Source organism: Peromyscus leucopus, chromosome 8a (assembly GCF_004664715.2).
Source record: "Peromyscus leucopus breed LL Stock chromosome 8a, UCI_PerLeu_2.1, whole genome shotgun sequence".
Taxonomy (NCBI): Eukaryota; Metazoa; Chordata; class Mammalia; order Rodentia; family Cricetidae; genus Peromyscus; species Peromyscus leucopus.
In genome coordinates this window covers 9785187-9808639 of record NC_051085.1, presented here as the reverse complement: position 1 = coordinate 9808639, position 23453 = coordinate 9785187, and the positions used below count along the sequence as shown (strand labels likewise).

Sequence of the window (23453 nt, the reverse complement as noted above, 5' to 3'; positions counted from 1 at the left end):
GTAGACAAGAGCCGTTCCAGAAGAATTGTTTGCAGAATCTGCTAACAACACATGAAGGTCTGAATGGGAATTGATGTCGCAGAGATAGAGTGAGAAAGATGGAGACAGAGCAGAGAAATCACTGAATGAGGTGGAGACTTGTGTCAACCAGTAAGACAGCAGACAGGTAGCTTCATTGTGGTCACTTTGGACTTTTATGCAGGTGACTGGATGGGTGGGTCTGGAACTAGGGAAGAGGACTAAGATTCAAATATAAATTTGCTAGTAGCAAATTGCAAAATACTTGAAGTCATGGAAATACATTCCTTGGGTAGAATATGCCAATAGAAAGAACAGATGTGGCCAAGGCAAGCCCTCTAACAGAATAGGGGTGCAGGCCCTCAGTGGAGGAGATCCCAGGTATGACAAGCCAGGGGTTTGAGTAGTAGCTGGGGCCAGAAAGTTGACCAGATACAGGATGGAGAAGTGCCATTGGATTTAGCATGGGGAGTTTGGGAACCTGACCAGAGGACCATCCCGAGACCAGAGAGGTAGCGGTCTTGGCACCTGCCTCAGCACAGCAAGTGCAGCAGTTGGACATGGACATGGACATGAAAAGCACTTACAGAGCTTTTCAAGGGTGCAGGTCATGGAACCTAGAACCTCGAACCTCAAGGATCGTATAGTTCACGCTAATTTCACTTGAGGCAAAATGAAATCCAGAGAGAATTGGTAACCTATTCAAAGGGCCAAAGACCCCAGATTTTGAGCCTTTCAAAAGTTAAGGTGAGGGGTGAGGTTTAGAGCATGGAGCTGAAGTGGAGTCCAGGTTTGATCATCCCAGATGTCTGACCTGATCTTTCTTTACTTATTTCTTTATTATTTGTTTAATGTGTGAGATGGGGGTGGTAAATGCTTGTGAGTACAGGTGTCTTGAGGAGGTCAGAGGTATCAGATCCCCGGGAGCCGGAGATAAAGACAGTTGTGAGCTGCCTTATGTGGTTTCTGGGGGCTGAACTAGGGTTCTCTCCAAGAGCATTATACATTCTTAACCACTGAGCCTTCTCTCTGCTCCCATTTCTTCTGAATGACTGGTTCTCACCCTTCCTAATGCTGCGACCCTTTAATACAGTTACCCAGGTTGTGCTGTCCCCAACCATAAATTTTCATTGCTACTTCATAACTGTAGTTTTGCTACTGTTGTGAATTGTAATGTAAATATCTGTGTTTTCTGATGGTCTTTTTGGAGGAGGTGGGGATTGTTTGTTTTTGTTTTTTGAGACAGGGTTTCTCTGTGTAGCCCTAGATGTCCTGGAACTCACTTTGGAGACCAGGCTGGCCTCAAACTCACAGAGATTCTCCTGCCTCTGCCTCCTGAGTGCTGTGATTAAAGGTGTGCGCCACCACCAGTCATCGACATTTCCAGTAGTCTTAGGTGACCCCTGCACAAGGGTCACTTGACCCCCCCCACAATGGGTCATTACCCACAGATTGACAACCACTCCATTTGAAGTGGAGTCTGAGAGAATTGACAAATGTAAAGCACTTAAAGTCACACCGCACATATCAGTAAACCACGTGTTTGCTGTTCTAATGTATAATGTGTGCACACGCACATGCGCACACAAGCATTTAGAAAGCAGTGATCACATTATATTTGCCCGTGATCTCCAGCGACACTGTTTGTATGTGCATGAGTTTATTGAAAAACGTATTGTTTGTATATTAGGAAAATTTGAGTGTTTAGAAAGAGATTTAATGGAAGGCTGTCTAGTCGCAGATCAAGATATGTTAGGAAAGATAGGAAATTTGCTTATATGGTGTGGTTGAAACAGCATTTTCAGTGAGTCTTTTTTAAGACAGGCAGAATCTTCTTTATCCCTGAGAACAGAAACATAAAGGCATTCCGGAGTCAACCCTGTAAAGGGTTTCTTTGTTTCCATCTGACAACCAGAACTGTAACCTATTTACACTTCAGTCCCTGGAGTTGGACTTTCGAATGTATCCTGATTTTGCAGAGGAAAAAGAAGCTACAAAGTAGGAAAATCCATGCACTGGATTTCTGAAAAGAAAAAAAGAGTTGGGTTATTTAGAGAAATATGATCATCTTCCAGAGTTTGTAGTTGAGCAAATCTAATTTTTAGCTCTTAAAACAGTCTCAGTAGCCTCAACAACATTATCTAGATGGGCTTGGGTGACATGCGGTATAGACAGCTTCGGGGTAAGTGACACTCGGACTTGATTAGGGCACAGTAATCCTAGAAGGATATAAATTGAACTGGATTTACGGCCTAATAAAAACGTGGGAAGAAAAGATAATGCTCCCTGACTCATGGAACTTGAACAGTGTTTGCTAGACTCGGAGTTGTGACATTCAGATGAGAACACTTCTGTTGGTCTCCACCTGGTTCCACAGGGCCTGCCCTGTACCTCCCTCGGGATGGGAGGCCGCCTTGGTCTTCTTGGGTGCATTTAGGAAGTACAGATCCCGTTCCACATTAGTTTTCCCACAGTCTCAAGCAACACCGTGCTGTCTTGGGAAGGTAGTTATTGAGCATCTATTTCCTGTAAACTTTAGTGAGGAAAAAATAATTACAGTGTCAGAAAGGCTTAGGTTATTGCTCATTCCTCTTCCCAAACCTTTTCCTGAGAATTGCGTGGTTTGGCCCTGCACTTCCCCTCACCGTTCCTGTTGGTAATAAAAACATGTACACACCTTACCTCGGCTGCTTGGCTCCTGTCTGAATTTGCCGGACAGATCACACCAGCCTTTTATTGACCCCCGGAGGCCTGTGTTTGCCATTCTACACACAGTAATTTTTTAAAAATCACAACAACAACTTGTGACAGGGACAATATTATTATCCCCATTAGTCACACGGGGAGACCGAGGCTCAAACCTGTGAAGTCACCTGCACGTGTCACACAGCTCACAGCTAGTGAGGCCGGGCCTGGATGCTGCCTGCTTCTGAAGGCTGTTTATACCTCGTCCCTGTCCTTTTGTCTCTGCTCTGCAGTTACTGTGTCACGTGCTAGGGGACAGACGGGCACCTTTACCCCACCGTGAGAACGTCACTCCTGATGTAGCCAGTGAGGACTCACCTCCTGAGAAGCCCCCTGCACCCTCCCTCAGAGCTCCCACAGCACTTGCTTACCGCCTCCTGTCACCCTCATACTGCCTGACTCATGCCGCAGAGGGAGGCAGGTGGGTGGGGGACAAGGAGGCCTGGACTTTGACAGTGACATGGAAGCCCTTGGCAAACCAGGGGTGTGTGGCGGTGATTAGCCAGGGCAGCGTACGGCACTGTCCCATGATGTTATTAGCCCCACTTAACAAGAAAACGGAAGCATAGAGGTTATGTGATTTTTGTCAAGGCTGGTAAGTGGCAGAGCTGGGGACCTGAACCCAGGTGGTCTGGCTCCAGTGTCTGTGTTCTTTCCTTTTGTTCTGTCTCTCAAAAGAGATTGGGATCCACGAGGGAGAGTCTGTACCCAGCAGCTCCCATGCCAGTACCACACAGCTAGTGTATCGAGAGCATTCATCGGGCCTTTTCTTCTTCCCTCCACCCTTGCAGAACAGCAAACAGGTAATAAAACCAGGTTTTCCCTCCTAAGAAAGAACACTATGTCAGTACTGGTATTGCGGAGTACGTTCCGGGGACCCTGCTGGAATGCATGTTCCCAGGCCACTTTCTGATTACAGTCGGACAGCCAGGGTGGATCACTTTGAAATCTCAGGAGCTGGGAGGAGCCATGGGAAGGAGGCGGAGGAGCTTTCTAGAAGTCAGGGAGCGCAGTGAGTAAGGAGTCCCAGCTCTGATGGTGGAGCAGGTAGGGATTGTCAGAAATGATCCCTCCAGCCAGAGTTGGGGGAGCCTTGGCCTCTGTCACAAGAAGACCTCTTCACTTGGCATTTTAAAGGTTTCTAAGTCTGCTCACTTTGAATGTGCTAGTGGGATTTTATCTGGTGAATTCAGACTCTATTTTGTTCAGAGCTCCCATCTTTGAGGCACCCCAAAATAGCAGGCTTTTTAGAAGTTGTGTAAGGAGTCCATCTGCTTTATATGGAAAAGTAGGGCTTTAACGGAAAATTTGAAACGAGCCAGTTTTCTTTTCCCACAACAAAGCCCAGGGAACTTTCCCCGTCCTTCTTTAAATCCCAGAAGAGGTGACTGGGTCTGCATGTCTGTGACAACCTGTCCGGTTCAAACTCCACTGGCAGGCAAAAGAGCGCCAGGCAGTCCCGTCATGTCCACACCTGTTAAAAGTCATAACATTTTCAAATATTGACACTAGTACAATTTGATTTTTGTCTCAATTTTATTTTAATCTCAGCACGTGAGTCACATAAGAATGTTTTAGAAAGGGTTCACAGTTTCTCTGGTTATTCTCTCGGTTTGGAGAGTGTCCTTTGGTCTAGTTTCTTTCCTAACCCAGAAATGCAAACACAGCATCTTATTGTTTTCGGACACAGGCTCCCAGCCTGGCTTATCAGCAAACCTGAACATTTTGTCATTCTTACTGTTTATCGTGTGTCCTCCTGGACAGGGTCCCTCTCTGCCAGTTCATTGTACACCTTGGTCTGGTCCTCGTCCTCAGAATACAGATCCTTTGGACTCGGGCTTGCAAAGACCATTTGCTTCACTCCCCTGCCTCTGGATTGGTGGGGAGGCACTGTGCCTGTCAGCAAGAGCTAGCTGGTGTTGATGCTGGTTCCTCCTGCGTGCTGACATCCCACTGAGTAGGAGGCCAAAGACCAGATTCCTGAGCACGGGCCTTCCAAGCCTCCAAGGTTCCCATGTCATTCCTCAGTTAAACCTGGCTCACCTCACTGCTTAGCCAAGATGGCTGTCCCCACCCATATATCTTTGACACGGATCATCTGTTCTTGCCTTCATTCCCCTCTCTTAGACCCCTAATCGTCCCTTTCCCTTAGAATTCTTCCCGTTTGTCAAGGCCCAGCTAGAGTCCCAGTCTCTTCATTTTCTTACATTAAGTATTCATATCTCTCAGTAGCTTCCTAATACACAGTACCTTGTGTTATTAGTTATAACTTGATAGGAGAAATCCCAAGTTTAAGGAGTTTTATGACTTGCCCAGCTGCTAATCTAGCTGAGACCAGCTCTCTAGTTTCCCAAAGTCCTTATGTGGCGGTCCTGTCTTCTCAAGAAATTGATGTCCTTTTCATGCCAGCATATCACTTGCTGTTACATCTTTTTGTCTGTCCAGCTTATAGTAGTGCAGCCCACAACTAGAAGGCCAGTGGATGCTTCTTTAGATGGGCCTGGAGCAAGGCCGGGTACAGCTGGTTTCCTGCATACATGTTATTAGACTGGCATCTTCCTGGGCTCTCGGGTGTCCTGGTGGCAGAAGGTGCATTTCCCACTGACTGTGGTCTAGGTATAGCAGTTGTCCTACACTGTTCAGGATCTATCATATCTTGAGAATGGCATGTATTGAAAGAACTCTGTTCAGAAGTTTTAGCTTTTTGCCGAAAGTTTCAGGTGGTCAGGAAAGTAGTGGAGTCTTTTCCCTCTGCCGTTAGGTTTTTCGTCAGCAGTTTTTTCAAAGGGAGAGGGGGCTAAGCCATGAGGGGGAGGTTATCACACTGCAGGGTGACGTGCGAGGCCAGGGAGAATCTGCAGGATGGCTCCGCAGCCGGAGGAGCCTGGAAGCCTGTCGTAGTGAATGCTGAAAGAAGGGGCCGCCTGGGGTACAGGGGGTGTGCCCTGCAGCCTCGGAGGCAGAGGGAGCGGGCAGGGCCTCACCCCCGTGTACCGGCCCATTTCTGGACTCCACACTGGCCTGAGTCCCCTCAGCTCTAGAGAAGGCGGCTTTTTCTGTGGGGTGCCTTCTCCACGTGGCGTCATCTGAAGAATCCCTTCATCAGGGGAGGAGGGGTTCATACCAGATTTAAGGTCCTGTAAAGTAAGAATTTGACACTGTGGCTCAGTTTCAGCCTCTCTCTCTCTCTCTCTCTCTCTCTCTCTCTCTCTCTCTCTGTCTTTCAAAGGAATGGTAGGAAATGAGCTTTTTATAAAATGTTTTCCATGGTTACAGGAGGGACGGTCTAGTCATTTTTGTAACAAAAGACACAACAGCACACTGGGCGGTGTTTGTCAGGGGTTCATTAAGCGTCTTCTGAACCACCTGTGGGCTGCGCCGGCCGCCTGGGATCCTCATTAATGGCTTCCCCTACCTAGCCTCACCTGAACGCTGGGTTTCCTGTGCGTGGGGGGAGGGGGTGGGAAGGAGGACGTTTTCCATGGATGGGGGGCAGCTGCGGACGCGAACATGCCTGGTGTTCACTGTTGTTGGCAAGGCTGTTGTGGTCTTTGGGAGGTGGGGGTGGGGCGCGTGGCTTGCTTTAAACCCGCCGGCATAGTCTAGGATTTAAAATTTCCCTGACTCCTGCCTTAAATGTAGGAGGCCACACTCGGCTCTGACAGTATGGACCTTTGGCTGCCCTCTGTTGGCATCTAATGTCACCACCTGACTTAGGTACCCAGCTCGTTCATGTCCAGCCGCTTTGCTGCATGCTGTCGTCAATACTCTTTTAGTAGCAGGTGTTGAGAAGATGGAGTACAAGTGTGTGTGCTCATGTGTGCTTGCTGGTTACGGTGTTCTTGCATGTTTTTAGTAATACTTCTGGATGGAGATGCATCTCAAGAAAACTTTCCTTGTGTGAGCAGTACCTCAGATAATCCTGTTATTCCTGGATCCTCAGGGTCAGTTTAGAATCCACATTGTCTTTTCAGGTAATAATTCGAATTCTGTGTTCCATCTTCTTAGGTGAAAATTCTGTGGTCCTTTTCTTACCCTGCCTACAATTAGGGGTAGAGGCATAGAGAATGGGTCACACCTCGCCCTTTTCTTTGTAAGTACAGTAGACTGAGGAATTCTCTCACTGGTTTGTCATGATGGAACATACTCTTGTTTTCGGGTGGCTGAAGTTGGAGATAGTTCTCTTAGAGGCTGAGTTATTCTGTGGAAGCCAGTGAGGGGTGCCTGGGAGAATCTAAGAATGTGGTAGAAGGAACACAGCCAGGTGCTTTGTAACATGCTGGTAGCATGTTAATCTATCCATTCCAATCTATTAATCTACCTATTCCAATCTGTCCTGGAAGTGGATAGATTACAGCCCATTTCTTCCAAGTATGACCCAGAGAGACTTGATGCTTTTAAGATTGTAGTCCTCCTCATTACCCAACTGTGTCCACTCAGACTCCACCACGGGGAAAAGTCCAGCACACAGAAGTGATTGAGTCTGCTATATCTAAGGCAAGCCTGTCTGACTCCCCTGTTCATCATCTCTCCCTCTGTGACACAGCTCTTTCTCTTCATTGGATGAAGCACCTTGCCCCAACAACAGTTCTTCCTTAGACCTGAGAAGGAAGACTGTTTTTCCACAGCATCCATCTGGGCTCTCATTGCTGCCTTCTTTACTAATGAGGGAGATGTTGGTGAGGCAGGAAGAGGTGGAGTAACGGACAGAAGAGGATGTGGAGAGTCTAGAAAAGGTTCAGAGAGCACTCAGCTTCGGGATAGCTTGTGACTAGACGGATCATAATAAATATCTGGATTGACACCCCATTGGAATGTAGAGGTTTTTTTTGTTGTTGTTTTGTTTTGTTTTTTGTTTGTTTTGTTTTGTTTTTTCCAGACAGGGTTTCTCTGTGTAGTTTTTGGTGCCTATCCTGGATCTGCTCTGTAGCCCTGGCTGGCCTTGAACTCCCAGAGATCCGCCCGGCTCTGCCTCCCGAGTGCTGGGATTAAAGGAGTGGGCCGACAAGGCTCAGCAAACGTGGAAGTTTTTAATGGTTCCCCTCAGGGCAGTTTTGTGACTTTGATTGTAGTGCTTTTGACTTTGGAATGGGGAAGCAGGCCTTATGGTGACCTAGAGTTAAGTATTGAGTTGACTAGTTAAGTGGGCAGGGTGTTCTAAGAAATTAAAGAAAACATCAGTTGAATCAACTCAAAGTAGAGCTCAGGGATGGGTTTTAGGCTTGAATTGGGAATGATAAGGGCCTGATCTCTGAGGAGTTAACCCAGTAGGTATGTTGAAGAGAGGCAAAGGTGAAGAGTCTCCAATAAGGAGACTCAGGGAGATGGAAGGTTCCAGCTGGATCTTTGTTAAATGAATTTCTGTGCAGCAGTAGAAAACCTGTAGAGAGTAGGGACAGTAGATGTAAAGAATTTGAGAATGGAGCCCATTGGCCCCTATTGCTCTTGGTTCAAACATTTATAAATATTTTGAAAAAAGGGTGTATGCATGGGTTGCTCTTATCCTTAATGAGTGTTCTGGGCCCTGGAGACGTTGATCATGAGCAGTTGGATAGCGGGAATCATTTTTAACTGATGGTCAGTTTTCTTTTTATTTCTCCCAATTGCTGCTGCCCTGGGACTCTCCCCATTGAAGGCTAAGGATCCTTTTACTTTAAGGGGAGGACAGAACATAGCCGAGGACAAGAGTACTTTGCTTAGCTGTTGATGTTCAAGCAGGCCTTTCAAGCATGTTCAGAGACCAGAGTCAGCTCAATCCTTCATTTAAGAGGCAGGCTTTGTTAGGAAAATAATTGTGGGTCCCAAGGACCCATACCTCAGAAGGCCAGGCATGTCTGTGTGAATGAAGCTCATGGGGCGGGGGGCTGCAGGGCAGTTCCCCTCTGAATGGAAAGGAGACATCCTCCCCTGGGTTCGTGAGAGGGTCCAGACACTAGGAGAAGTCGATTTAAGGGCTGGATGGTCACTGAGACCCATGCTCCTTCCTCAGATTCCTCTAAGGGGCCATTCAGATGTCTGCAGCTCCAGATTAGTGGAACAGCCCCTGCAGGCAGAGGACATGTTTGCCCTCTTACCTGTGTGGAACTTTGGGAAGAAACCACTTTAAGTGTGCCCTGCCGTGGGCACATTTAGGCAGAGCCAGGCCCGGAGAGTGGCCCCTCTTGGTTCCCCAAAGCTTGCACATGACATAGGGAGGAACCCTGAGCATCAGCCCTGCTTACTCTTTGAGTGGGTGTAGAGTTGCTGAGAATTCTGGGGCCTGAGAGGAAGGTTGAGAGAAGGAAGTATTCCTGTCTCACCCCTGGAGGCTGGCTGAGATCGTACTGCAGATACTGCCAAACTCTAGTGAGGAGTTGACCAGTGTGTCAGCAGACCTAAGCCCACACCCACAGAGAGAGGAGGAACTACCCCATAGGGGCCATCGTCGCTCAGACCAGACCCCTCCTCGTCACTGCCATGGTCGGTCATCTTCCCTGGAGGGAGGAATGGCTTTGAGAGGCGTGTAGAGGTGAGTTTAGTTGACTAATTGCGGGAAGCAACCAAAGTCTTAACTCCTAAGAAGAGACTGGAGCAAGATTGTATTTTTTCTGTCATAAGCAGAAATGTAATGTTAATAATTAAGTTGAATCCAACCATTGAGAAATAAAGTAGCGTATTTTAAAATACATGGTGGAGTGTGCACCTCAAGCCAGAGCAGGTAGGCTGTACTTTTACTTTGAGGTAGGGCAGGGAATTCCTTTGACGAAGTCATGGCTCAGGATACCTGGGTCAGGCTTACTTTGAGAAGTGAGATGTTCCACCCTGAAGGCTAGAGCTGTCTACTTGGAACCACAGAGTGCAGCGAGAGGTTCGCTCTACAGGCTTAGCTGCTGAGGGTTCTTGCCAACGCTGTGGAAGGAGGGACCTCAGGTCAGGGAAACATTTAGAGGTACAAAGCCTCTCTCAGACTTGCCCCGGTGTTGGACACTAGAGGAGAAATTTTACTATATGTCCCTCTTGTTCACTGTTTAGAAAGAAATGGGCAAAATGCTAGAAATGATGTCCCTAAACACAAGGGGAGGTGCCCTTCATTTTTATTCAGTCCCCATGTACTAAATAAAGCATCCGTATGCAGGGATTCATTTCCAAGTATAATTCCTAAGTACTTTCCAGAACACTCAGATGAGAGGGAGAAAAACCCTTTAATTACATTTCACTTCTCACTGACATTCATACAAGGATGATGCCGCATTTAGGAAGATGTGTTTGGAAACCTGTGTGTCCTGAAATACCTAGTAATTTTTGAGAGGAAATCTCTAGGCCTGTTTTAAAAGCACATGCTGGTTGGAGGTGTGTTGGGAACTACCTGATGGGACAATGCTTATGGATTTTCCTGCCAGAAAATTGCTGTAACATTCTGTGCTAATTTCAAGCCATAAATACATCCTCTGTTTTCCCTTCTCTGTCAGTGAGAGCCAGGAGAGCTAAGATGGGGTACCGCGATTTAATTGAAAAGAGTCACTAAATACAATTCTAGAACTGAAATATATATCTATGATAGTTGGCAAGTTAAAAAATTGGGTTTGTGAAATAGCTCTATTTAAAGACTAAATAAAATAACATTTCTAAAACTTATAAACATATGTATATACACATTAGAGAAACAGTCTCTTACCCTGGGTATTTGTGCATTAGGAATATAGAGTGGGATTTTCTACTACTAACTTAAGCCAGTTTTTAGTACTCATGTCACTGGTATTTTTTTTTTATGAAGAATGAGTTGTTCTCAATTTTCTCATAAAGTTATTGCAATCCCTTCAGAATTACATTGATGATTAGTACTTGAGATGGATACCTGTGAGCAACACTTTATTTCTACTTGAGACAGTGGCTCTGTATGCAGGGGCAGGTTCCCTGCCATGCTCAGAGCAAATTCTACTAACTGGAGGCTCTTCCCAGACATTCCCCACGGTCCCATAACGAAGTGTGTAAACATTTTTGCCTAATAGTTTCACAGGTCCTTCCTCCTTATTTTAGAATTGCTACCTCCAACAAACATCTACAATTCACAATTTAGCGGACTAAGTTATTCTATAGCCCCTCTGAATGCTTTGTCTCGGACGATAGAGGATCAGTCTTTTCTGCTCCAGTCCATCCTAGGGCAGGCATAAACTGGATCCAGTTAAAACCAGGAGCTCCATCAAAAGCTTGTCACATGGCAAGCTAGTCCCAGATCTCAAATGCAGTCTCAGAATTGAATCTTGGAGGCTCTTCAAGTCCCCTCGGCTCATGTGCCCAGTTTCCTCCGTGCTCTCACTGGGATAAGCTTCAGCATCATCTGCTCATTTGCCTTATTCTTGTTAGAGCTGCAGTCGGCTCTCAGCCTCCAGAGCTGAAGCCATTGGATGCTCCGTTCACTGCCTTCTTCAGAGATTTCCAGCTGGTCTGGAACAGAATACACCTCAGCCTGCGAGGACTTGTCAATCACAGTGTACGGTGCATCAGGCTGAGTTAGTGTGGTTTCTCCTATGTGGGCCGTGGGCCATGCAGCTGATAGGCGGCAGAAGAGAAAGTATGTGCTCCTGGGAAGTGCTTTTGGCGTTCAACAAAAAAATTTGTCAATCAGCTTTTCTAAATGGGAGTATGTGATGTGGTCTGTCAATTTCTACACCCTCATTTCCTCTTGTATTTAGTAGGATTTAGCCACTTTCTTGAATGAAGTTATAAATTAGATATGCCATAACCGAACTTTAAGTAACTTTCTGATAAATAATGATCTGAAAAGCAAGACCATGGTTTTCAACATCACAGAATTTACACTTTGGTCATTGTGGCAAAAAGTCATTTCATCTCTTAGGTAGAACTTGTTACCATTGCAGCAGCATTCGCCACCACAGGCAGTTCACCTGTGACAGATGAAACATCCAGAAGGTTTATTTTGATCCCATGAAGTAGATGGGAACTCCCATTCTTCAGATTGACTGTCTTTAAAATGCATGGTAATACTAGCGTGAAGCCTGGAATCCCTTAACTGTGGATGAAGGTGCGTCTCTTCTAATAAAGGTAATAAATACATTAAAAGCTTTCGCTGCACATCACACACGTGCACACACATCAAAACCTAGCCTTGAAGTGAGCAGAACCAATTTAGAAGAGACATTTGCTTCAGGAGAGCCATGTTCCCCTCAGTGTAACGGTAGCGAGTCTCCTGCGGGCACCTGAGTGAGGTGTTGCCACCAGCCGTCTTAATACAGGAGCTGTGGCCATCTGAAGTAGCGTGTGATGCTTCTGTGGCACGTTTGTGATGTGTGACTTCAGTCGGGGATGTTACCCTGTGTCTCCCATGGTGGACAGTAAATTTCAGCACGCATTTTGTGCTCATTCACTCTTGTTTTCAACTTGGTTGAAAAACAAGATTTGGTGATGAGTGTGCAGCTCAGTAGTAGAGTTTCCCCAGCATGAGAAAGAAAATCAGAAATGCAGTACTTAATTTCATTGATTGAAATTTAATCCCTCGTATTGGGATTAAAGGCATGTGCCACCGCCTGGCCTTTTTTTTTTCTTTTCTTTTTTGGCAGTACTTAAATTTAAAAGTTAAACTTGTGTTTTCTTTTCCTTTTGCCTCACTGTGGCCAGAGAAGATATTGGAAGAGTATAAAAAGCACAACCATTCAGGAAATGGCACACGCGCTGTATTGAGAGAGGCTGGTTCCTAAAAGCTCCATAGGAGTTCTGTTTCCTGCAGATGCTCAGTGTCCACCTGGTTATGGTTTGTGTCTGCTCTGAACTCTCCTAGCTGGTCTGTTTCCTGCAGATGCTCAGTGTCCACCTGGTTATGGTTTGTGTCTGCTCTGAACTCTCCTAGCTGGTCTGTTTCCCGCAGATACGCAGTGTCCACCTGGTTGTGGTTTGTGTTTGCTCTGAACTCTCCTAGCTGGTCTGTTTCCTGCACATACGCAGTGTCCACCTGGTTATGGTTTGCGTCTGCTCTGAACTCTCCCAGCTGAGGTTCTGTGCATCTCTGGCCCAGCATGGTGTGGCTCAGGGACATCTCTGTCTGACAGGAGCAGCGGTATGGAAGCTTGTCTCACTGCTAGTCAAGACTGGATGGAGTTAGCCGACCTGAGTTTCTCTGTCCAAGGCACTCTTGTGAGTCCATGGTGAACAGCCCTCACGTTGTCATTGAAAGGAAGGTATTCCTTGTGTCCTGATTGGAAAGAACAGGAACAAGATGGATGATCAGCGTTGAGGTAAAATTCCCTTCACTGTACTGTTTGTCTCACTGGTGGGCAGTTCTGTATCAGAAAAGCATGAGTGTAACCCGGTTACAAAGCCCAGGCTGGGGGTGGGGGGGGCTCCAGTGACACTCACTGGAGCAGTGTGGGTAGATGGTTACCCTGCGGGACAGTCACCCTAGTCAGATGCGGAGGTTCCCGCCTGCTTCCCTCCTTCCTCTGTCACTGACTGCGATATTCCCACAGCTGTGTTCTGCCTTTTTCTGCTCTGCCATCCAGTCTAACTTCTACAAGGATAGAGTGAGCTTTTAGTCTGTCAAGGCCACGCCTCTTCCCTCAGTGTCTTCCATGATAGAATGTAGACTGGCTTTCTGTGCCCCGCCCCCAACACATACCTGTGGCTTTCTTTGTCTGTGTAACTCACATACGAGTCTTGCTAAGTTTGTGCATGTGTTCACATATATATGTTTATACATATCTAGAGGCATAGAACTTACAATGTCCATAGCTCATTTAAAAATATAGACTCACGCTTTTTTTTTTTTTTTTTTTTTTTTTTTTTTTTTCGAGACAGGGTTTCTCTGTGTAGCTTTGCGCTTTCTGAACTCACTTGTAGCCCAGGCTGGCCTCGAACTCACAGAAATCTGCCTGCCTCTGCCTTCCGAGTGCTGGGATTAAAGGCGTGCGCCACCACCGCCCGGCCAGACTCACGCTTTTAAATAGAACAATTATACACAAAATCTGAGATTTCTAGCTTCTCTTGGTGCGCGCATGGGAGGGGGGCGGATATCCCAGAAAATATAGCAAAACTAAACTGAAAAATGGAAAAAACATTTTTGTGTGTCTGGGTCTCACCATGTATCCCTCAAGATCCTCCTGTCTCAGCTCCTGAAGTGCGGGGTTGCAAGTGCGCCCTACCATGCACACTTATTCCTGTACATTGTTTTAGTGTGGTAAGCTTGACTTGATATTAGAAGGGAAAATTGAAGGCAGTTTCCTTATTTCATGCCTATGCTGGTAAGGAAATTCAGGTCCCCATCTCCAAGTTTCTAGTGTTATTTCTGTCTCCAGAGACAGTTAAGAGAGCAGGATGTATCTAGACCATCCTTAGGCGATGCCTCCCTCTGCTCCTGCCATCTTCCAGCCCTTCTCCACCTCTTGGAAGAAAGTGTGAACTAAAGGAAGCTGATTGTTTGTAGCAGCAGCAGATGAGAGACTTTGTTTTAAGCACACGTGGCCTAGATAACTTGACAGGGTGCTCCCCTGGGTGATGGGGGTGTGGCCTGTGAAAGCTGCTGGGGACATAGGACACTGGGTAAAGGGTACTTTGAAGCTACCGTTTTGAGACTGTGCTTTTGAACAAGTGTTTTCTGTTGCCTCTCTTTTTTAAGCATGCCACTGTTCAGTTTTATCATGAATGCCTTTCCAAGGACAGTAAATGGCTTTACACACTATGACATCGTTTCCATAGTAACTAATGTATTTTAGCAAAGAGAGACTGTGATAGAAGTAGGCTAAAAGGGACAGATACAGAACTGGCACAGTGTAAAATGTAGGGCAGTGTGTGTTGTAGTAGAGATCTGTGTGTGTGTGTGTGTGTGTGTGTGTGTGTGTGTGTGTGTGTGTTTCCTGACCTGTTCAGGAAAACCTGTGATTAGCTCTTGACATATTAATATGCTAACAGTTTTTGCTACGCCCAGCACAATCTGGTATTTTGCTGACACTGTTCCTCCGGTCAGTACTTAGGTTTTTGTGTGTTTGCTTTAATGTGGCCACCATTTAACATGCATTTGTTAGCAGAGCCTTCCACACAGGCTTGTCTCTCCACACTGCTCCCAAATCACCAGTTGGCCACACTCATCCTCTGAGGATTTTAAATTTGGAAGCCAGTGCTCACATGTCTACTTTCAAGCGTTTCTACTAAACATCCAGTCCTGTGTATGTTGATCCTGGACTTTAAGCGGATAGGAGGGATTGTGTCTCTCTGCTCCATGCTCATAGAGTGTGTTTGGGCTATTCTGGTATATGACTGTACAAGCATCTTTTATGTTCTTAATAAATCTCCATGGATGAGCAGGTATCACTCAAATTCCTGTCCAACAGAAAGAGAAACCGAGGCACAGTCCTTGTGATGTAGACATTACATTTTTAACACATAGAATCATAAACGGCAGTTTTACATAAAAACTGAGATTTAAAAAACTGTCTGGCAGTGTTTCTGGGCAGGACAGTGACCAGCCTCATCTCACCTGCCTGGCATATTTATACTGCCTGGCCCTGTGGGTTTTAGTGTGCGACCCTTGCTGCACCCACATGCCCAATCACAGAGCACATAAAAGGCAGGGCTAGGGCTAGAACTTTGTTTCCCAGCCAGCAGCTTTCTCCCTGGCTATGGACCAGACATTTCTATTTTGGAGTGCACTTGATAGGTCAGAGGTGAGAGGCATCATTAGAGAGTATAGACTACATTTTGCTTCTTCCTAATTGAAATTCACCCCGCAGTTGATGGTATTTGAGTACATTGTTCTTATTTGGTATACTTCTCATACTGGTTCCCTCGGTCGGAAAACATGTGTGCTCCCCATTGTGGTGTGCAGGATGAAGATGTTAGCAATAAATGTTATATTTGCATATGCACAGGAAAATTGGCTGTAAAGAAAAAACTCCAGTATAACATGGGTTCCGTGTGTGTGTGTGTGTGTGTGTGTGTGTGTGTGTGTGTGTGCGCGCACGTAGCCTCAACTGTCATCACAGAAGTGTCGACCACCCCCTTTTCATTAGTTTAGTACTCCCAAAAGAGACTAGGTTTCCTGGACAGTGAGTGTTAGTTTTCTCTCCCTAGTCAGCTATGGGAGTGCAAGCATGGCCACCCTACCCAGCTGTTTGTTTAGTGTGGGGTCTGGGGGTTAAACTCAGGTCTTTGTGCTCATAAGGGGAGTACTCCACCAGCTAAGCCATCTACCAGCCCCCGATTTCTGTATTTCACAAAGTTTCCAGTGGGTATGTATTACCTTTTTAAGGAGGCATAGTGAATATTACTTATGTAAGCAAAGATCATGTCAGCACACACAGCATTGGCCGAACCCTTTGTCCTACTCCATGCATGAGAGACTCAAGGCATCCTCAGCCACCTTTGCCTCCATGACAGACTAGGGTCTTCCCCTGATGCCAGTGTGCCATATCATTATGCTCCAACTTTGTCACTGCCCGAGTCACCATTTAGACAGACGCTTAGTCACTGGGCCTGGACTGGATGGGGGCGTCAGGAGAAGAGGCAGCAGTCGGCATCAGGGTTAACCTTCTGTGTGTCCTGCACAGCCTAGGAGAAGGAGCTAGGCTGGAGCTAGACTGAATGGTTGGAGGAATGTCATTTTTCCTGGGGAAGCGGGATGCTGAGGCAAACCTTGCAATAAAGGCCTTGTCTGAGCTGAGACTTGTCTCTGGGGCCTGCTCCAGCTGTTGGGCACACAGGCAGTCAAGGCCACGAACGTGGATGGCTCCAGACACTGCGTGTCTGTCCGCAGCTGCACAGGCCTTGGGGAGCCCACTGTCAAAGTGGGCCTGTTCCTGGTCCCCCGGCAGGGAGCCAGGGCCACCCTGCACTGGAGAGCATTGAGGAGCTTGTGTGTGTTGTCTGTCCCTCAGCTTTCTGTGGGGTTACAGCGGAGTCTGGCCCTGCCTGGCCTTGTTTTGTGCTTTGGATTCTGAGTTAAGAATAGCCGAAGGAACACGTGTCCCCGTTGACAGGCTTGATATCCACGTTGCTATCAAATGGCTGTTGTATCCTCTGTTGCCACTGACATCACGGCACGCACAGCTCTGAGGTCCCACTTTGGTTGTGACTGAATAGAGCTGTGATCACTGGAGCAGAAAGGAGCCATTCAGACAGGACTGCGTGTCCAGTGCTGTGTAGATGGTTTTGACAGGTCAGTGAGCGTTGTGAATCTTTTGCAGGTCGTGGAAAGGGCTGAAAGAGGAGTGAAGAAGACACCATGACGGGGAAAGCTCACCTCCGTTATCCCCCAGTCTCCCCTTTAAAAAGTCACCCAAATAATGCCTTAAGTCTTGAATTTCTCAGGCCCTTAAATCTCCTCATCACCTAGAAGATAGGAATATGGCAGTAGTTGGGAGAATTCAGTGACTCAGTCAGTGTGTTGTTGTGTGTGTGTGTGTGTGTGTGTATGTAGAGGCCAGAGGAGGATGCTGGGTGTCTTCCCCCGTCACTTTCCAGTTTTTGTGTGGGGGGACAGAATCTCTCACTTAAGTGTTTCTGTTATCCTGGGATCATCCTTTCTCCTCCCTTCAGTGCTGGGATTACAGGTAGCTGGCCCTGCCTGGCCTTCATGTGGGTGCCTGGGATTTGACAGTTCTTCCCACTTCACATGGTATCCTTATCCACTGGACTACCTCTTTAGCCTCCTTGATCACCTCTTAATTCTTTTCTTTATTACTCATATATTTCAGAGCATAGTGTTGAGTTTATTCACCTTTTTTAAAAATGAAAAGAATCACCAAAAAGTGATTCATGAAGAAGAAGCAAAATTTCTCAATAGTATGTGTGCCATTTATTTTAAAAAGAAGCCCTCAGGACTAAATTTAAAGAGGTAAATGGTCTTCTGGTTAATTGTTGATTGAGTGTGCAGGGGAGTATGGTCTCTATACACTTTGCTCCCCCCATCCAACATACATGCACACGCGCACACCACTCTTCATACAGGAAGGAGTGCGGTCAGGTCATTAGGCACTCTGTCCCTGCCCCGTTCACCGCTGCCCTGTCCCTGCCTCATCCATCTCACGGCACACCAGCACCCGTGTGCTTCAGTCACAGGGCTCACTACTTCCCTGAGCTGCCAGTCCAGCAGGAGGAGATGATAAAGTGCAGTAAGAGCTCGGCAGAGGGCAAAGGAACACTCACAGATGATTGCAAACTGATTAGTGCAAAATTACACTCACCCCGCAAGCTGGGTGAGGTGGGAGAGACACGCTCACCCAGCGTTAGTAAAGCCTGCGGCCGCATCTCTTTCTCTGCCGCCTCCTGGGACAGGGGAGGACACAACACTGTGGAGCAGAGCTGTGCTCCTAACTCTCGACTTCTCAGCCTGGCCTACACCTTCCCTCGCAGCCTGGTCTCTCCCTCAGTTTCCCACTTCTGTCCTCCACGTGCTGTCAGTCAGCCTCTCTACCCCGGAGGACTCCCCAGCCGTTACCAATACTGTGTTCCTTCGAGTGTGCTCTGCTAAGTCTGTGAGTACCTGTTCAAGGTTCTGGTGTGATATCCCTGGGCATTGGGAAGCTCCGGGTCAGCAGAAGCTGGAAGATGCCTCTGTTGAGAGACTTCGAAGTTGGTAACTCTTGGTATTCATTTCGTTGCTCTTTATTTATGTTTTAAAGATGGGGACTCATGTAGCCCATGCTGGCCTCCAATTCACTGGGAAGCCAAGGGTGAGCTTAAACTCCCGGTCCCCCCACCTCCCCTCCTTGGTGCTGGAGTTACACACTTGTACCACCACACCAGATCTTGGTTTCATTGTTAGTTATGTATAACCCCCGAGGCTGGAGGGTTCCATGATCTAAGCGGTTGGCTGTACAGCCACTATGATAGGTTTATCCTTTGGTCTCCAGTCCTGCAATAGACCACATGTTTGGGTATTATGATCAGTCTTTTCCATGAGAGTGTCAGGATCACTTTAGTTAGGTCTGTGATCTGAAACATCGGGACTACCACAGCAAAGAATGAAAGCGTGGAGAGTATCCTACTGTCCCAAAGCCCACAACTGAATACGCAGCAGCTATTTATAATGTGTGAACAAGTATGGTTTCATCAGTTATTCCGTCACTGCATATCTCTGTCTACATATATATCTCTATCTACATGCACACACAGGGAGTTGGAGAGATTTTCCTTGTCTTAAGCCTGGAAATCTAAAACTTGGATTTCCTACAGTCAGACTTGGATATAGTTAAATCTGGAGAGTTGGCTAATTTTTTAATGATCTTAGAAAAGCAGGTAAAATGTTTCATTTTACTTAAACATTATAGCTACTTTCTATATTCTAACTTTCAAAAATAATAGCTTTGAAGAAAAACAGTATGTGATTTTAGAGGCAAATGCCGCTCTTCATTCTAGATGGGGCTGCCATGTAAATTTGTCTTCTACATTTGTTTTATCCATCTATATTCTCTTTGAAACAAGGTAGCTGATGAAGCCTAACGCTATGCCAAGCTGTCTTGCTTGGGAGGCTTTGAAGTCAAAACTGTGGCATCCCCCTTTGGGTTTATGGCTGTAATTCATAGACTCTTTGTTAGTTAACCACCTGTTTAATAAGCCTGAAGAAGAAATTGGATGGTGCTGTGTGTGTGGATGGATGGATGGAGAAGACCGCAGTAGTGAGCCAGCAGCTCCAGCTCCAATGGACTTTCAGCCTTCCCGTTGGTACCAGTTGCTGGAGTGTTTTGCAGGGAAGGCGAATTGCTTCACAGTCTGCACGGATCGGGCATCCAGTGTTGTGCAGTTTTGCGGCAGATGCGCACAAAGAGGGGAGCATATTAAATTCCCTACCTATGCTAGAAAAGGGTGAGGACTCTTGAAGTGCTCTGTATCAGTGGAAGGAGCCATTCCCTTGAAAATAGAAAACTCTCTGTTGTGACCTTTAAGTCAGAGCAACTCGCCTAACCTCTGGAAGTGTTTGGAGGAAGCCAGCGTTTCACATAAATGTTGCCTTTAGTCAGACGCCCTAGTGGCACTGAATTACCCTTCTCTGATTATCAGGAGCTAAGTTAAAGTTCATGGGTAGAGAGAATCACAGTGCCACAGCTCAGCGGTGTCGACCCCCAGTGGGCTAACCACCAGAGAGGCCATAGACTGTGGCTCCTTCATGGTTTGGGCAGGACAGCATGGCTTAGCAGCCATAGAGATGGGCCTCCATGGTGGGTCTTCTGCTTATCTGCCATGAGTTCATGATTTCAGTGCCCACTGCCGAGGATAGTATATGAGTTTCTAATTCTTTCCCCCATGGTCAGAGTCATCTTTGATTAATGAAACAGTGATGCTCCTGTAATTTATGCACCTTTTCAGATGGTACAAAAATTTTGTTGTGTACATGTGGGAGGGGATGCTTTTGATGGGAATAGTAATTTACTAGAGGGGGTGTTTTAAACCATGGACCAGGAAGAAAGATGGTAAAAGCCTTACGGCAAAAGCATGAGTGCCACTACTAAGATAGAGATAGAAAAAAAAATGTTTCTGCTCCTCTCTGCTTCTGATTCCTCAACTCAGACTTCACACATTTAGCATAAATCCTTCAACCATTTTAATTGTTTTTTTTTTTAAGATATTTTACTAAAACAACTTTTATTCAAACAGCTAAAGGCAAGTAGCAAGCCATGCACCATGATACTGACAGGTCGTAGGCAGTTACACACAAGCTGGAGGTCTCCTGTCTCTTCCCTCAAACTGCAAAGGGGAATATAAAGTGGGCATGGGCATCATCAGAATCAGCACCCAGGCTTGTGGTGGCACCAGGTCCTGAGGGCATCTTGGGGCTAGCATGCCGTAGACTGGTTGGTAGAGGCTGAGTTAGTGGACCTGCAGAAGGAAGCTCTGGCATTTGGGAAACAGGCCATTGCAGAGAGCAGGTTTTGTGGCCATGCCCTGCAATCTCAGTGCATGGTGGGCTGAGCAGCAGGAGGATCTTGAGTTCAGTGTCGGCTTACACAACAGAGTGAGACGGTGTCTCCAGAAGGAAAAGACACCCTAGTCTTGACAAAGCAGGAGAACGGAGGAAATTTGGGCTGAGGCCTGGAGAGAGATTTGGTTTGGTTTTTCTTTTCCTTTGAATTAGGGTCTCATTCTGTAGCCAGACTTTCCCTTGACCCAGGCTGATCACTGATTCAGCCTCCTGAGTGCTTTGATGGCGGGTGTGAGCCATCTCACAGAGCTGAAATACTCATTCCCCATGTGGCCCAAGATGACTTGTCAAGACTGCGGAGCGATGTGTGTGTGCACGAGCGTATGGGTGTACATTCATGGTTTCTATCCTTTACCCTTCCTGTCCCTAGAAACTAAGATCCGATGCTGCTTTCCTTTGGTGGCAGACTTTGCAGTTACAGGCAGGTGTCTGTGGTAACTGTAGCAATTACGTGAATGAAGACACTTGTGGACAGTTTGTCTTCAACAAATGGCAACTGTGTGGTGGTGGTTCCCGTGTAGAAAGTATTTGGTTCTGTTTTAATGTTCTTCTTTCTCATGTTCGTCTTTCTTTTTCTTCTGCAGTGTTTGGAAAGAACAGGATGCTGATCTAGACGTGGAAAAAGTAAGTTGACTGTGCTGAAGGCAAGTGCCTCGTGAATGAGAAAGCCTTTCTGAGTGGAACCCTGTAATTGCAATTGAACCATACGGATGGTTGTATTTTCTTGTATTTATTTATTTATTTTGAGACATGGTCTCAGGTAGCCCATGGAGGCCTTCAACTCCTGAGGGTGTACCTGAGGGTGACCTTGAACTCATGACTCTCCCACCTTTACCTCCAAGTGCTAGGATTATAGGCATGCCCCACTGAGCTCCATAGGTTTTTAAGATAGAAGTTGACTTGTAGATAAAAATTGGCATACAAAATATGAAGAAAACCCTAGAAGTTGACTTGTAGATAAAAATTGGCATACAAAATATGAAGAAAACCCTAGTTCACTTCAGTCTGGACAGTGATCAAAACAGACGTTTTAGCTCCAAGTTAGGTCTCCTCTCCCTAAGTAAAATGGAACAGCTGTGGTCCAGCTGTGTGTCCAGCCTTTCTTGGATGGACAGTGCTCTGTCTTTAGACTAGTTACGGGCCCTCTCTACTAGCCCATTCCTTGTCACTTTTCCTCGACATGCAAATGGCTAATACTTACTATGCCCCGGTTGTAACTTTGAGTTATGGCCACTGTGTAATAGGTCATTCTTTCATTTGGTTAACGTGCGTGCGTGTGTGCGTGTGTATGCACGCACCCCACTGGGTGTTAGCTATTATATAGTGACAGAGACCTGCACAGGTCATTACGTCACCCTCTGATGGTACTGCACTGGAGCAGTTCTGGAAGCCTAGAAAGGGCGAGCTATCCAGTGGGCTGTGTGAGCAACCACTCTTCAGTCTTTCTACAAGTGTGGCTGGATCTGTTCTGGATTCTCTTCTCTCTTGACCAGATGTAAGTCATACTGGCTACTCTTGGGAAGTCCATTTTACCCAGCCTCATTGCCCGGAGTGTAATTTTCATCAGGTCTCAGTTCGTTCCTCACCTTGGTGCCTTGGAATGCCACACCATCATCATCATCAGAAGTGAGCTAGAGTTAGCTCTCATTTTGATTATCAGTGCAGAGGAAGTTCTTCTCCAAGACCTAGAGCCCCTTTGAATTTGGGTGATGTGTTTTTCTTTTAAGTTAAGGAAATACATTATCTGAAACATTGATCTAGAGCAGTGGTTCTCAACCTGTGGATTGCAGCCCCCTTGGGTTGCATATTAGGTATTTATATTACAGTTCACAACAGTGGGCAAGTTACAGTTATGAAGTAGCAACAGAATAATTTTATAGTTGGGGTCATCACAACATGAGGAACTGTTGAGAGTCGCAGCGTTAGGAAGGGTGAGAACCACTGATCTAGAGCAGTCATTGAAACACTCGTCTACAGCAATCCTGACCCTCTCATGCAGGCCTCTGGCCACTGCAGAATTTGTTTCTGTGATCTCCTTTGTTCATGAGCTTTTCAGCTCCTACATACAAGGGTCTTAGGGAAATGAAAGTCTCTCTTTGAGACAAGACAGAGGACGCCATTTGGAAATCTGTGCACTTGGTGTCAGGAGTTGAAAAGACTGTCCCTTATGGAAGGTCAGTCCACTGTGACCTTCATCAGTCAGGCCAGGCTCACAGCAGACGGGACCTCTGGGTGCCCAAAGACACCTCAGGGCTTGCCCAGGAGACGTGTGATATTACCCAGGCTGTGAGCTTTCTCTGCTCTCTCAGGACTTGACCTTGTGGGTAGTAACTACAGGAAGCTTACTCTGGGTCCCTTATCCCAGGCAGACAGTAGGGCTTGGTATGTGGGATCAAGTGAAGGGTGAAGGAGTTAACCCTTGTTTCAGTTTTTAACTCTCTGTAAGACCTTGGGCTAGTTATTGCTCTTGTAACTTCATTTTTCCCCACCACTAAAGTGGGCCAGATGAACACAGTGTTTTACATCTTTAATCATAGCACTTAGGAGGCAGAGGCAGAAGCAGGTGGATCTCTGAGTTCTAGGCCAAACCGTAATACACAGTGAGACAAGTGACACACACACACACACACACACACACACACACACACACACACACACACACACACACACACCCTCCCTCCCTCCCTCCCTCCCTCCCTCCTCCCTCCCTCCCTCCCTCCTGTTCCCTTCCTCCCTGGCCCCCTTTCAGAACTAAGTAAAATTGTCTTTGTTTTGAATTTAGAAACAC

The 23453-nt window shown here is 46.5% G+C and overlaps 1 protein-coding gene across 6 annotated transcripts in view; it reads left to right on the top strand.

Moving 5' to 3' along the window:
- The window catches only part of Fyn (FYN proto-oncogene, Src family tyrosine kinase), a 199512-nt gene that overhangs the window by 4567 nt on the left and 171492 nt on the right, over window positions 1–23453 (top strand). For 4 of the 6 annotated variants that reach the window (XM_028874841.2, XM_028874840.2, XM_028874837.2 and 1 more), the window contains exon 2: window positions 21250–21289. The gene's annotated coding sequence lies outside the window, so the exon portion shown is untranslated. Of the gene's footprint in view, window positions 1–12825; window positions 12993–21249; window positions 21290–23453 lie in introns of those variants that run through there. The other 2 variants (XM_037200517.1, XM_037200516.1) reach the window with 2 other exon arrangements.